The sequence below is a fragment of the Chiloscyllium plagiosum genome, unplaced genomic scaffold (genome assembly GCF_037043375.1).
Source record: "Chiloscyllium plagiosum isolate Xiang-an unplaced genomic scaffold, Cpla_swu_hap1 HiC_scaffold_2, whole genome shotgun sequence".
Classification (NCBI taxonomy): Eukaryota; Metazoa; Chordata; class Chondrichthyes; order Orectolobiformes; family Hemiscylliidae; genus Chiloscyllium; species Chiloscyllium plagiosum.
The window spans coordinates 81880024-81890142 of NW_028270140.1; the positions used below are offsets into that span (position 1 = coordinate 81880024).

Here is a 10119-nt window from a genome sequence, read left to right on the forward strand (position 1 = left end):
GTCAGCAAGGCTTCACCAGTTTCCTCATTTCCCCTCCCCCCAGCCTGTCTCAGTCAAATCCATCAAATTCAGCACAGCCTTCCTAACCTGCAATCTTCTTCCCGACCTCTCCGCCCCCACCCCAGTCTGACCTATCACCCTCACCTTGACCTCTTTCCACCTATCACATTTCCGACGCCCCTCCCCCAAGTCCCTCCTCCCTATCTTTTATCTTAGCCTGCTGGACCAACTTCCCCCATTCCTGAAGAAGGGCTAATGCCCGAAACGTCGATTCTCCTGTTCCCTAGATGCTGCCTGACCTGCTGCGCTTTTCCAGCAACACATTTCCATCTTTGTAAGGGGAGGTCATGCCTGACAAACCTGTTAGAATTCTTTGAAGAGGTAACAGGTAGGTTAGACCAGGGAAATTCAGTACCTCTCTCTACTTCCAAAAGGCCTTTGATAAGGTGCCTCACGAGAGGCAGCTGAGTAAGGTGAGGGCCCATGGTGGTCAAGATGAGCTACTGGCATACATTGATGATTGGCTGTCTGGCAGAAGGCAGTGAGTTGGGATAAAAGGTTCTTTTTCAGAATGGCAACTGGTGACAAGTGGTGTCCCGCAGGGTTCAGTGTTGGGGCTGCAGTTGCTCACTTTATATATTAATAATCTTGATGAAGGGACAGGGGCATTCTGGCGAAGTTTGCCAATGATGCAAAGTTAGGTGGACAGGCAGGTAGTACTGAGGTACGGAGGCTACAGAAAGATTTAGACAGTTTAGGAGAGTGGTCCAGGAAATAGCTGATGAAATTCAATGTGAGCAAATGCGAGGTCTTGCACTTTGGAAAAAAGAATACAGGCATGGACTATTTTCTAAATGGTGAGAAAATTCATAAAGCCAAAGTACAAAGGGATCTGGGAGTGCTAGACTATGATTCTCAAAGGTTAACTTTCCGGTTGAGTCATATTAAGAAAGCAAATGTAATGTTGTCATTTATCTCAAGAGGGTTGGAATATAAAAGCAGTGATGTGGTTCTGAGACTTTATAAAGCTCTAATTAGGCCCCATTTAGAGTACTGTGTCCAATTTGGGCCCCACATCTCAGGAAGGACATACTGGAACTAGAGTGTGTCCAGCTGAGATTCACATGGATGAACCCTGGAATGCTGGGCCTAACATATGATGAATGGCTCAGGATCCTGGGATTGTATTCATTAGAGTGTAGAAGGTTGAGGGGAGATCTAATATAAACTTACAAGGTAACGCATGGCTTAGAAAGGGTGGACGCTGGGAAGTTGTTACCATTAGGCAGGGAAACTAGGACCCATGGGCACAGCCTTAGAATTAGAGGAGATCAATTTAGAATAGAAATGAGGAGACATTTCTTCAGCCAGAGAGTGTTGGGCCTGAGCAATTCATTGCCATGGAGCACAGTGGAGGCCGAGATGTTAGATGTCTTCAAGGCAGAGATTGATAAAATTTTTGATAGCGCAAGGAATTAAGGGCTACGGGCAGAGTGTGGGTAAGTGGAACGGAAATGCCCATCAGCCATGACTCAATGGGCCAAATGGCCTTCCTTCCACTCCTATGTCTTATGGCCTTAAATCTTCTTTGAACCCTCTCCAGGGTTTAACATCCTTCTTTAAATAAGGTGCCCAGAACCGAACACAATACTCCAAATGAGGTCTGACCATCACTCCCTTTCTTTTATATTCTATGCCTCTACTTATAACCCCAAAGATGCCATAAACCTTCCTAACAACTGTTTCAAATTGCCTGGCCATCTTTAGAGACTGATGCATGTAAACCCTGATGTCCCTCTACTCCTGTGCTCCCTTCAAGGTTGTACCATTGAGCCTGTATTATCTCTCCATGTTTCTTCTCCTAAATCACCTCATTTCTCTGCGTTAAAATTCTCTGCCAGTATTTGCCCATTTGGCCAACTTGTCAACGCCCTTTTGAAGTCACTCAACATCAACCTCACAATTCACTATTTTCCAGAGCTTAGTATCATCTGCAAACTTAGAGATTTCAACACCCATCTCCAAATCATTTATATAAATCAGAAAAAGCAAACATCCTAACACCACTTTCAATTGGTCTCCAATCTGAGAAATGTCTATCTATTTCCACCCGGTTTCGTAACTTTTAGTAACTTCTAATCCATGCTACTAATGGCCCATCAAGCCTAAGCATTTGTAATTTGCCATTCTCTTAGAATTCCATATATAGTATTTTCTGTGTCAACTGAGGCCTAATTTAACTGTGTTGTAGTAGTGACTGGCCCACTATAAACATAAATGAAAAATTGAATGGGTTCCACACATTCCCATTATACATGCAGTGTTTTCAAAAACAAGAATTCTTTTGATCTTAAACAGAATGAAAACTAACATTCAAATGGGATCCTCCTGGCATCATGAGTGCCTGCCCATTGTCTCTGGTAGAGGGCATTCGGTCAGGTGACTGATACAACATGGACTGCCTGTCCCCAAATTAAGCTACAGCAGCAGAGTTAGGTGGGGAGTGAGAAGTAGTGAGAGGATCTGCTGGAATGAGTCACTATCTTCTTAGGAGAAGACCAGGAGTTCTCGGACATCAGCCTGAGGGAAAAACAAAGACTGTTACCATAAAGGCTGCACAACGCTAGAAGCAAACACTCCACCATTTCAAAACCTTACTACAGACCAGCTTTGGGATTGATAAAGCATTCTCATCTGCCATGGTGAGATAATTCCTTCACCTAATTTATTAATGTATCACATCCAAACTGTTATGTTCTAACCAACTCAATTTTTCAGAAAATTGCTACAAGTTGTTGACTGCCTTCATAATGTAACTGTGTTCATAAACCTCCCCACTGAGCTCTGCCCCCAAATCAATACAAGGAAATAGGACTGCAAGCTCCTAGGATGGTTGGAGTGAAGAGTAGAGAGGGAAGGCTGTGAAGGTGTTGGGACAATAATGTGTGTGTGTGTGCATGCGTGCGCACATGTGTATTGGCCCATATCAATGTAATGGAGCCTGGTCTCCAATCATGCTCTGCTAGGGCTGGGCAGTAGCCAGTGGGCAACAGTCAACTCACATTAAAAGAACCTGCACCCAGAACATTACAGCCCCCTGAAATATTCCAGTTTGGAAGAAATTCACCCCTGGCCCCACGGAACTGCCCAAAAGTGAAGGAAGGTGGTTAATGATTAATTTCTTTGCTGCTTCTCTAATTTTGCCCTTTAGGGTAAGGTGCAGGACTTTAATAGTTGGTCAAATGCACCACAAGCCAAATTCTCAAGATCTCTAGCTTCTTTCTATTCAAAATGAGAGAAGTAGTTAGATGAGCATTGCAAAATTTGATATAGCTTGGCCCCTCAGCTATTATGTGGGAGCATCTGCATTCTGGGGTCATCATAATCATAATTTTGCCCCACTCACCAAACCGAGGTTTTAGCCCTCAATATATCTAAAACTTTCAATCTCAGTGAACACACGGTGTGTAAATGTAGCCAGTAGTTTGTGATTGATTGCAAGTTGTAGCATACTGAGTACCCCAGGGACTGACTACAATCAGTCCGAAGTGTAAAAGTACCAAATTGTACATGATATGACATGAATGTCAATAATTAGGCATATTATCTTCATAGAGAATCTTGAAGCTTGAATGGTAATTTACTCATGTTGCTCAATATTTTGTAAAGATGTGATTCAGACCTGCTAAAGGTGGATTGTCCCTGGAGGACAGTGTTTTAATTAATATTTAAATTTATGATAATAGCATATCAACTCACCTACAGCATCAAACAGATGCTGCCAATGCTGTAGTTTCCCATTACCTAACATTCATGTCAACTGCATCCAACAAAGTGGATTTGTGAATAAAAAAACATTTTTCTAGCTGTGTGTCAAGTTTTGATTTGTTCTGTCCGATATTTCATGCACTAGAGTTAGCTCGCTCTCAGTTCATAAAGCTCTCAACATTAGATCGTGAAATCTGAAAACAAAAGAAATCACTGCCATCCACCACATTTTTCCAGTCAGAAAGCATGTTAAATAAAATGAAATTGCCATGCCATTGGCTGTGACAATAAGTTCTGCCAGTCCTTCCAGGAACAACTGACAATTGTTGTAGGCGAGAAAACAATTTGTCTGAGAACTATACAAATATGGGGTGGGGGGGCAGTTGTGGTGCAGTGGTAGACAGGAGGAGGAGGATTCAGGAGCAGGAAGCCCATATTCAGTCCCACCTGCTTCAGAGGTGCGTATCTCTGAACCGATTGATTTGAAAATATCTCCAACCAGAATGGAAGAATCATTTCCACTTTGAAAGAATAGAGCTAGACTTTGTGAATGGCTTCATGATTATTATCCTCAACATGAGCAAAGGTGAAATGCACAAGTTATTATTTCAGCTACAGCGTGTTACATTTGTAATTGTGTTTCGCTTCCAGTTTAAATACAACATGTGATATATTTAATTGAATCAAACACAGCTGTCAGTATGATATGGCCTAAGTACTGCCCTAAACATTAGATCACCTAAAATAGGTATCTTGTTAAGACCACATCCTGAAGTTTATTAAGAACACTAATTATTCATATTGCTATATTTGCAGACTTTGTCACAGTCTGGGTTCTGAGTTTACTGGCGTTACTGTACACTACAAACACATCACTAACTGATCAGGCAGACTATACTAGCTCTATTACAAAGAAAGTTGATGTGGGTATCTTAATACCAGAATATCACATGAGAGAATGTCATCTAACTGTTTTAAACTTACACTGTCTGTCTTGTCTGGAATCCACACGACAATGCAACACCCATCCTCCCCCTTTTCATTTTAAAAAATGGAAATCCATTTCTGATACAGGTACAAGGATGCATGCCATGTACTGAATCTTATAAGATTCTGGATGACTGACTATCGTGAGATAGCTGGGATAATGATATGAGAAATTAGGTGAAGCCCTTCTTGACATTGTAAACTAATTGTTGCATTTTCAAAGAGAGTTCTAGGTAGCAGCAAAACATCGAACAGGGATTATTGCTGGTCACTACCTCATTAACTACAAATCTCAACTCATTAATATGCAGCCTCCTATCCCATCACCCACCATATGGAAACCAAACATCATCAATTCCCGACATTGGAGTCAGAGCGGGTAGCTGGTGACTTTAGCTCATCACTTCTCTGGACCATTGCCTTGGCCACATATCTCAAGGTATGGTCTGGGGCACCAGCTGCTCTCTTATACACCCATTCACAGATGCCAGTGGCTCAGGACCCTCTCCAATCAATGTACAGAACACTTCCAAAGTTGTACCTCAGGACACATTAGCAATTAAAATTGTAATATTGTAACAAGGACCATTTATGCACAGGAGCACGCATGCAGCTTCACACCAGGCCAAGGAGCAAGGCGGGGTTGCTCTCTCAGGTCTCAGTCACTTAGTGCCTACCTGCATACTCATTGCATGAGAAGAGAATGCCAGGATGGATGCAATCACAGAGTTAGGTAGCTGGTTGTGCTGGCCAGCAGTTCCTTAGTGAAAGTGCATCTACCCTTTTGTGCAGCTCTTTGCTGCATCAATCTCATGCCTGAAGCACATGACAGCTGTGTGTATAGTAAACACACTGCATGTGCTGCAAGCCAATGAATATGTCTCAAAGCCCAAAGGCAGTGGTCCTCACTGAAGTCTAGAGGAACTCCCTCAGTCAGAAAGTTCCAGCACAAAAAGGCAAGAGGAGATTCCGATACCATGCAGGGGCTTGGCCAAGGTCAGAAATGGATCTCGGTCTGGGGTCTGTGACTCTGCTGTCTGGATAGTAGGACATAGTCAGCCCTGTGGCTCCAAAGTGGCCAGTCCCGGGTTAGTAGTAAAAGAGTTAGGGAAATGTACGGTCATTAGTCAGGGGTCTGGGCACTTCTCCTCTGGGGCTGTTTGGTTACGTCCCTCAAAGATGTGCCATGGCCAGTCCATGGAGTCTGTCCAATAATGGTAAGGAGGAAATGTGGTGGGGATGGGGGTAGAGAATGATGCTGTGAGGAGGACAGTGGGGAACCTATTTGTGGTGACTGAGTATTTGCATGCTGGGTGGCAGCGGGAATAACAATTGTGAAGGAGGGCAACTGTATAGGTAAGGGGAGATCCTGAGGGATTGCCTAAGAGAAGATTACAGACCCACATATCGCCTGGGTTCTGTAATTACTGAAGTTACTATACATTCCACACACTTAACTGAACACACTGACTCCAGTGTGTGACTGAAGGAGGCAGGTACCTACTACGTGTTATTTAATGTCACATATCTAGAAAGATACAGTGAAAAGTGTTTGTCACCAAAATCCAACACCATTTCGAGTTACAAAAAGAATAAAAAGAAATTACATAAATAGAGTTCATTTTCTGTACAAGGGATCTTCAAACATCACTCCAGGGCTTCTGCAAGGTCTCTGAAAGATGTCCCCAGCCTCAAGGAATCCCCACACCAGGTACAGCTATGACAACCACACTTCAGGCAGACACAGACAGGAGTCCCTGCTCCAGGCAATGCGCTGATTCAGCTGAAGACCCATTGAATCCCCAAGTCCATGCTCTGGACCTACTGCAGCCAGGAGTCCCAGGCACTACCACAGCCATAGACAATGATCCAAGTCCATGCTCGGAAATTGCATGGAAATGACATCAAACTGTCTTAAAAGGTCCACTGCCTGTCTGATCTGGAACCTATGCAATAGCACAACAATAGGATGAGGTCATACTTTGCTTGTAAAGATGTCAAATGGTTGACATTACATTCTGTTAATATGCTAATGCCCCATAAAAAACATAATTAGAATTAATGCATGAAGCAGTTTTTATTATTTTATATACAGTTTATAAAGTGATGCTTGCTGTGTTCTGTATAAATGCATCATAATTCCGCTTGACAAGCCTTCTTAATCTATCAGGCTACATTATATCTTATTATGACAGACTTGAAAAAGTGCACTGATTCGTGATTCCCATGACTCTGGGGGTCACCACAAAAGTTAATGATTTAATCAAAGTATGCAAAGTCCCCAGTGCACTGGTCTGATGGAATCAAGTTAACAGAAAACACAGACCAGGTTCCTGTACTTAACGAAAACCACTGTTTATGGCAAATCAATAAGTTCTAGTTGCAGGTAGACAAAACTATGAACTATCAACATAAACTTCACCTATTGAAACTCTAACCCACATTTAAGCTGTTTTTATATGCACGTATAGACACAGACAAACAAAAATACATTGATATTATAGGTGAATAGGGGGAAAAAAAGTGAGCTGAACAATTCAATAGCACCAGTCCATAGGATTTAATAAGATGTTCCTTTCACTTCCCAAAATGTTCTGACTTTTGATCTTCTTTCTCTGGGTTCTTTGACTTTTTCGCAGGTTGTGCAGGTTAATAGGTACACTAGTTACACAGTCTCTTAGTTACAGATTAAAGGAAACAGCTTATAGCAATTGGTAGGAGACAATAACTGACATTGTTCAGACATTACTATGGCTGAGAGATAGAAATACAAAGCCTGCTCTTTAACAGTCCGGAGGCTTCTCATCCTTAATGGTAAACTCTTAAGATTAGCTCCAGAGGAATATCATAGAGCAGTCCTCAGGCTGATAACTTCCAGCACTTATAACTGTACAAACCAAATCAGCTACATGTTGCCAGCCAAATTTCACTCTGCACACATAATTTATGCCATGTTGTCTAATCTCTCCTTTCCAACTGCTTAAACACAAATCACAACGAATTCCAGTAGCTTGCTTTTAAAAGTGCAGAGGAACCTTCCACAGTCCTTGGTTTTAAAACAGCTCCATTCCTAATAAGCTTTTCTTCTTAGTAGAGGGATCAATAACCAGGGGGCATAGACATACGGTAAGGGGCAGGAGGTTTAGAATGCTTCCAACTGTTTTTTTTTCCTCACAGAGGGTGATGGGTAACTGGATTTCTCTTGAAGCAGGAATCATTACACAGTTTAAGTAGTATTTAGTGGAACACTTTGCAATGCATGACTTACAAGGCTAGGAGACAAAAGCTGGGAAATGGAATTAGTGTACACAGGCAGTTCATCATCAGCATGGACGCAAAGGGTCAGAGAGCCTTTCTGATGGAAAGAGAAATGAATAGAGATTTAGTAAGAAAAAAACAAGGTGTGATTAAATGATTTACCAAAAACAACACACTGTCAGAATCAGTCAACTTGAAAAGGGAGCTACACTCCATTTATAAAATCCTCTAACTGTACAACTGATATTTCTCACCTGCTTCCTTCCAATTTATGCTTTAATCTTCTTGTTTTACTGATAATTACATAGTTATACAGTGCAAGTGTTTTTCTTGCAAATTCTACACATCATTGGCATTTGCAGTAGTAATGATCAGTGACACTAGACTGAACTAAAGACCAACCAACCAGATACAACTTCTACCTGCCTGAAGAATAGACTTAGAATCACAATTCATTGGGAATGAGGTAAAATGGTGAACCTAAGCTGTGAGGTGCCTGGAGTACTCTTGCACTGCTTGGATGACTTTTGTTTTCAGTTGGACTTTACAATAGAATCCCTCAACTGTATTTACATTTAGATGTTAAAGAAGTATTAAAAGTTTTGACAACTTCAAATAAAGGAAATAAATATGAATAGAAATATTTTGGAAGTGTCAAAACCATAGTAAGAAGTCATATTTGTAATATCTATCCCACTACAAACAGAGACCAAACGTGTTATTAGCGGAATTAAACTTTGCAAGAAGACAACCTTTCATGGCAGGAGAACATATTAGAAACCTGGCATGTACCAGAAACAATTTCTTCTTTTTTTTTGTGCAACTGATAAACAAGGCTCCCATTGGAAATGTCACCCAAAACTTATCCTTGAAATGTGCAGATTATGATTCACATTCTCTTCACGTGTGTGTGGCAAAAAATTCAGTGTATAACTGTTGACAGGCAGGCTGTAGATTCTCCTTCAAGTGCACATGAAACACATTGCAACCTACAAATATATCTTTCAGCCAAAACTCAGAAATATTTGGTGTACATTTCTCATATTGCGGAAACATCTCATTGAATATTTACTTAATTTTTGAAGCACTCAGAAAATTTGACGCATTTCATTCATGCGGTTAATACACTATGACTGCAATTAGTTTCCAAATCAATGATGGATGGGCCATTGCATCAGTCCTTTCAGGGCTCGCTAAGAATATCTTTGAAAATAATGGAGTTTTAATGAGCACATACATTAATAAAAATATTCAGTGGCACAGAACACCTATTTAGGGAAAGATCTATTTCTAAATTCAATGCCAGATCCATGTTGCATCAAACCTGACTCAGCATTCCATTCGCTTAAGCTTTTCTGCACACACTGAATCTCAATCAGATACATTAGTATTGAAATTGCATCTAAACTGAACATTATATCATGCACTTCCAAACACATTTTAATTCATGTTATTTCTGTAAGGCCTGCCCATCACACTTTAATATGCATTTTTGATAACTCCCATAGGATTCTCTATTTTATTCATCAAAGCAGGCAGCATTATTTATCAGTGCTACCTGTCCTGTCATTACCTTTGTGAAACAGAACAAGTTACCTGATGGTCATCTTGCGAACCCTGGATATTTGTCTCTACACCCATTACTCATTAACTTTTGAGTAAAAGGTGCTTTCTTAGCTGAAACCCCATTTTCTAGCATACATGCCAGCGTGTTCTTTTACTTCAAAATGTGTAGAATTTCCTGAAGGGCTTTGACCCCACTGAAATACAAAGGAGAAACACAATTGATGATTCCCACCTCTGACACAGTATAAGATCGTTGTGAAGGTCAAATGCTCATCCTTGCAGAACCAGGGCATTATTTCAGCAGATCCTCAGGTAAGCACTTATAAAACTATAATCAGTGGTCTTGCATCTTCATAATATCAGGATTTGGGTGGTTTGCTGATTATTCAGCTCCACATTCACTTCCATTGAAAATAAAGCAGATCTGGACAACTTTCAGGCTTGGAGTAAGCATTGGTCCATGTCAGCATCAGATCATGACTGTCCCAAATAAGACAAAATCCTCCCATTATCACAAACCTGTTAGAGTACTACCATTGT

General features: G+C 41.1%; 1 long non-coding RNA gene across 1 annotated transcript; it reads right to left on the reverse strand.

Moving 5' to 3' along the window:
• Positions 1 to 2452: 2452 nt before the first annotated feature.
• Positions 2453 to 9745, reverse strand: LOC148151928 (uncharacterized). The gene is made up of 3 exons (XR_015759125.1): positions 9610 to 9745; positions 8024 to 8110; positions 2453 to 2580 (listed from the first exon to the last, which is right to left on the reverse strand). It is a non-coding gene; the product is annotated as an uncharacterized LOC148151928 (long non-coding RNA).
• Between the last annotated feature and the right edge of the window lie 374 nt (positions 9746 to 10119).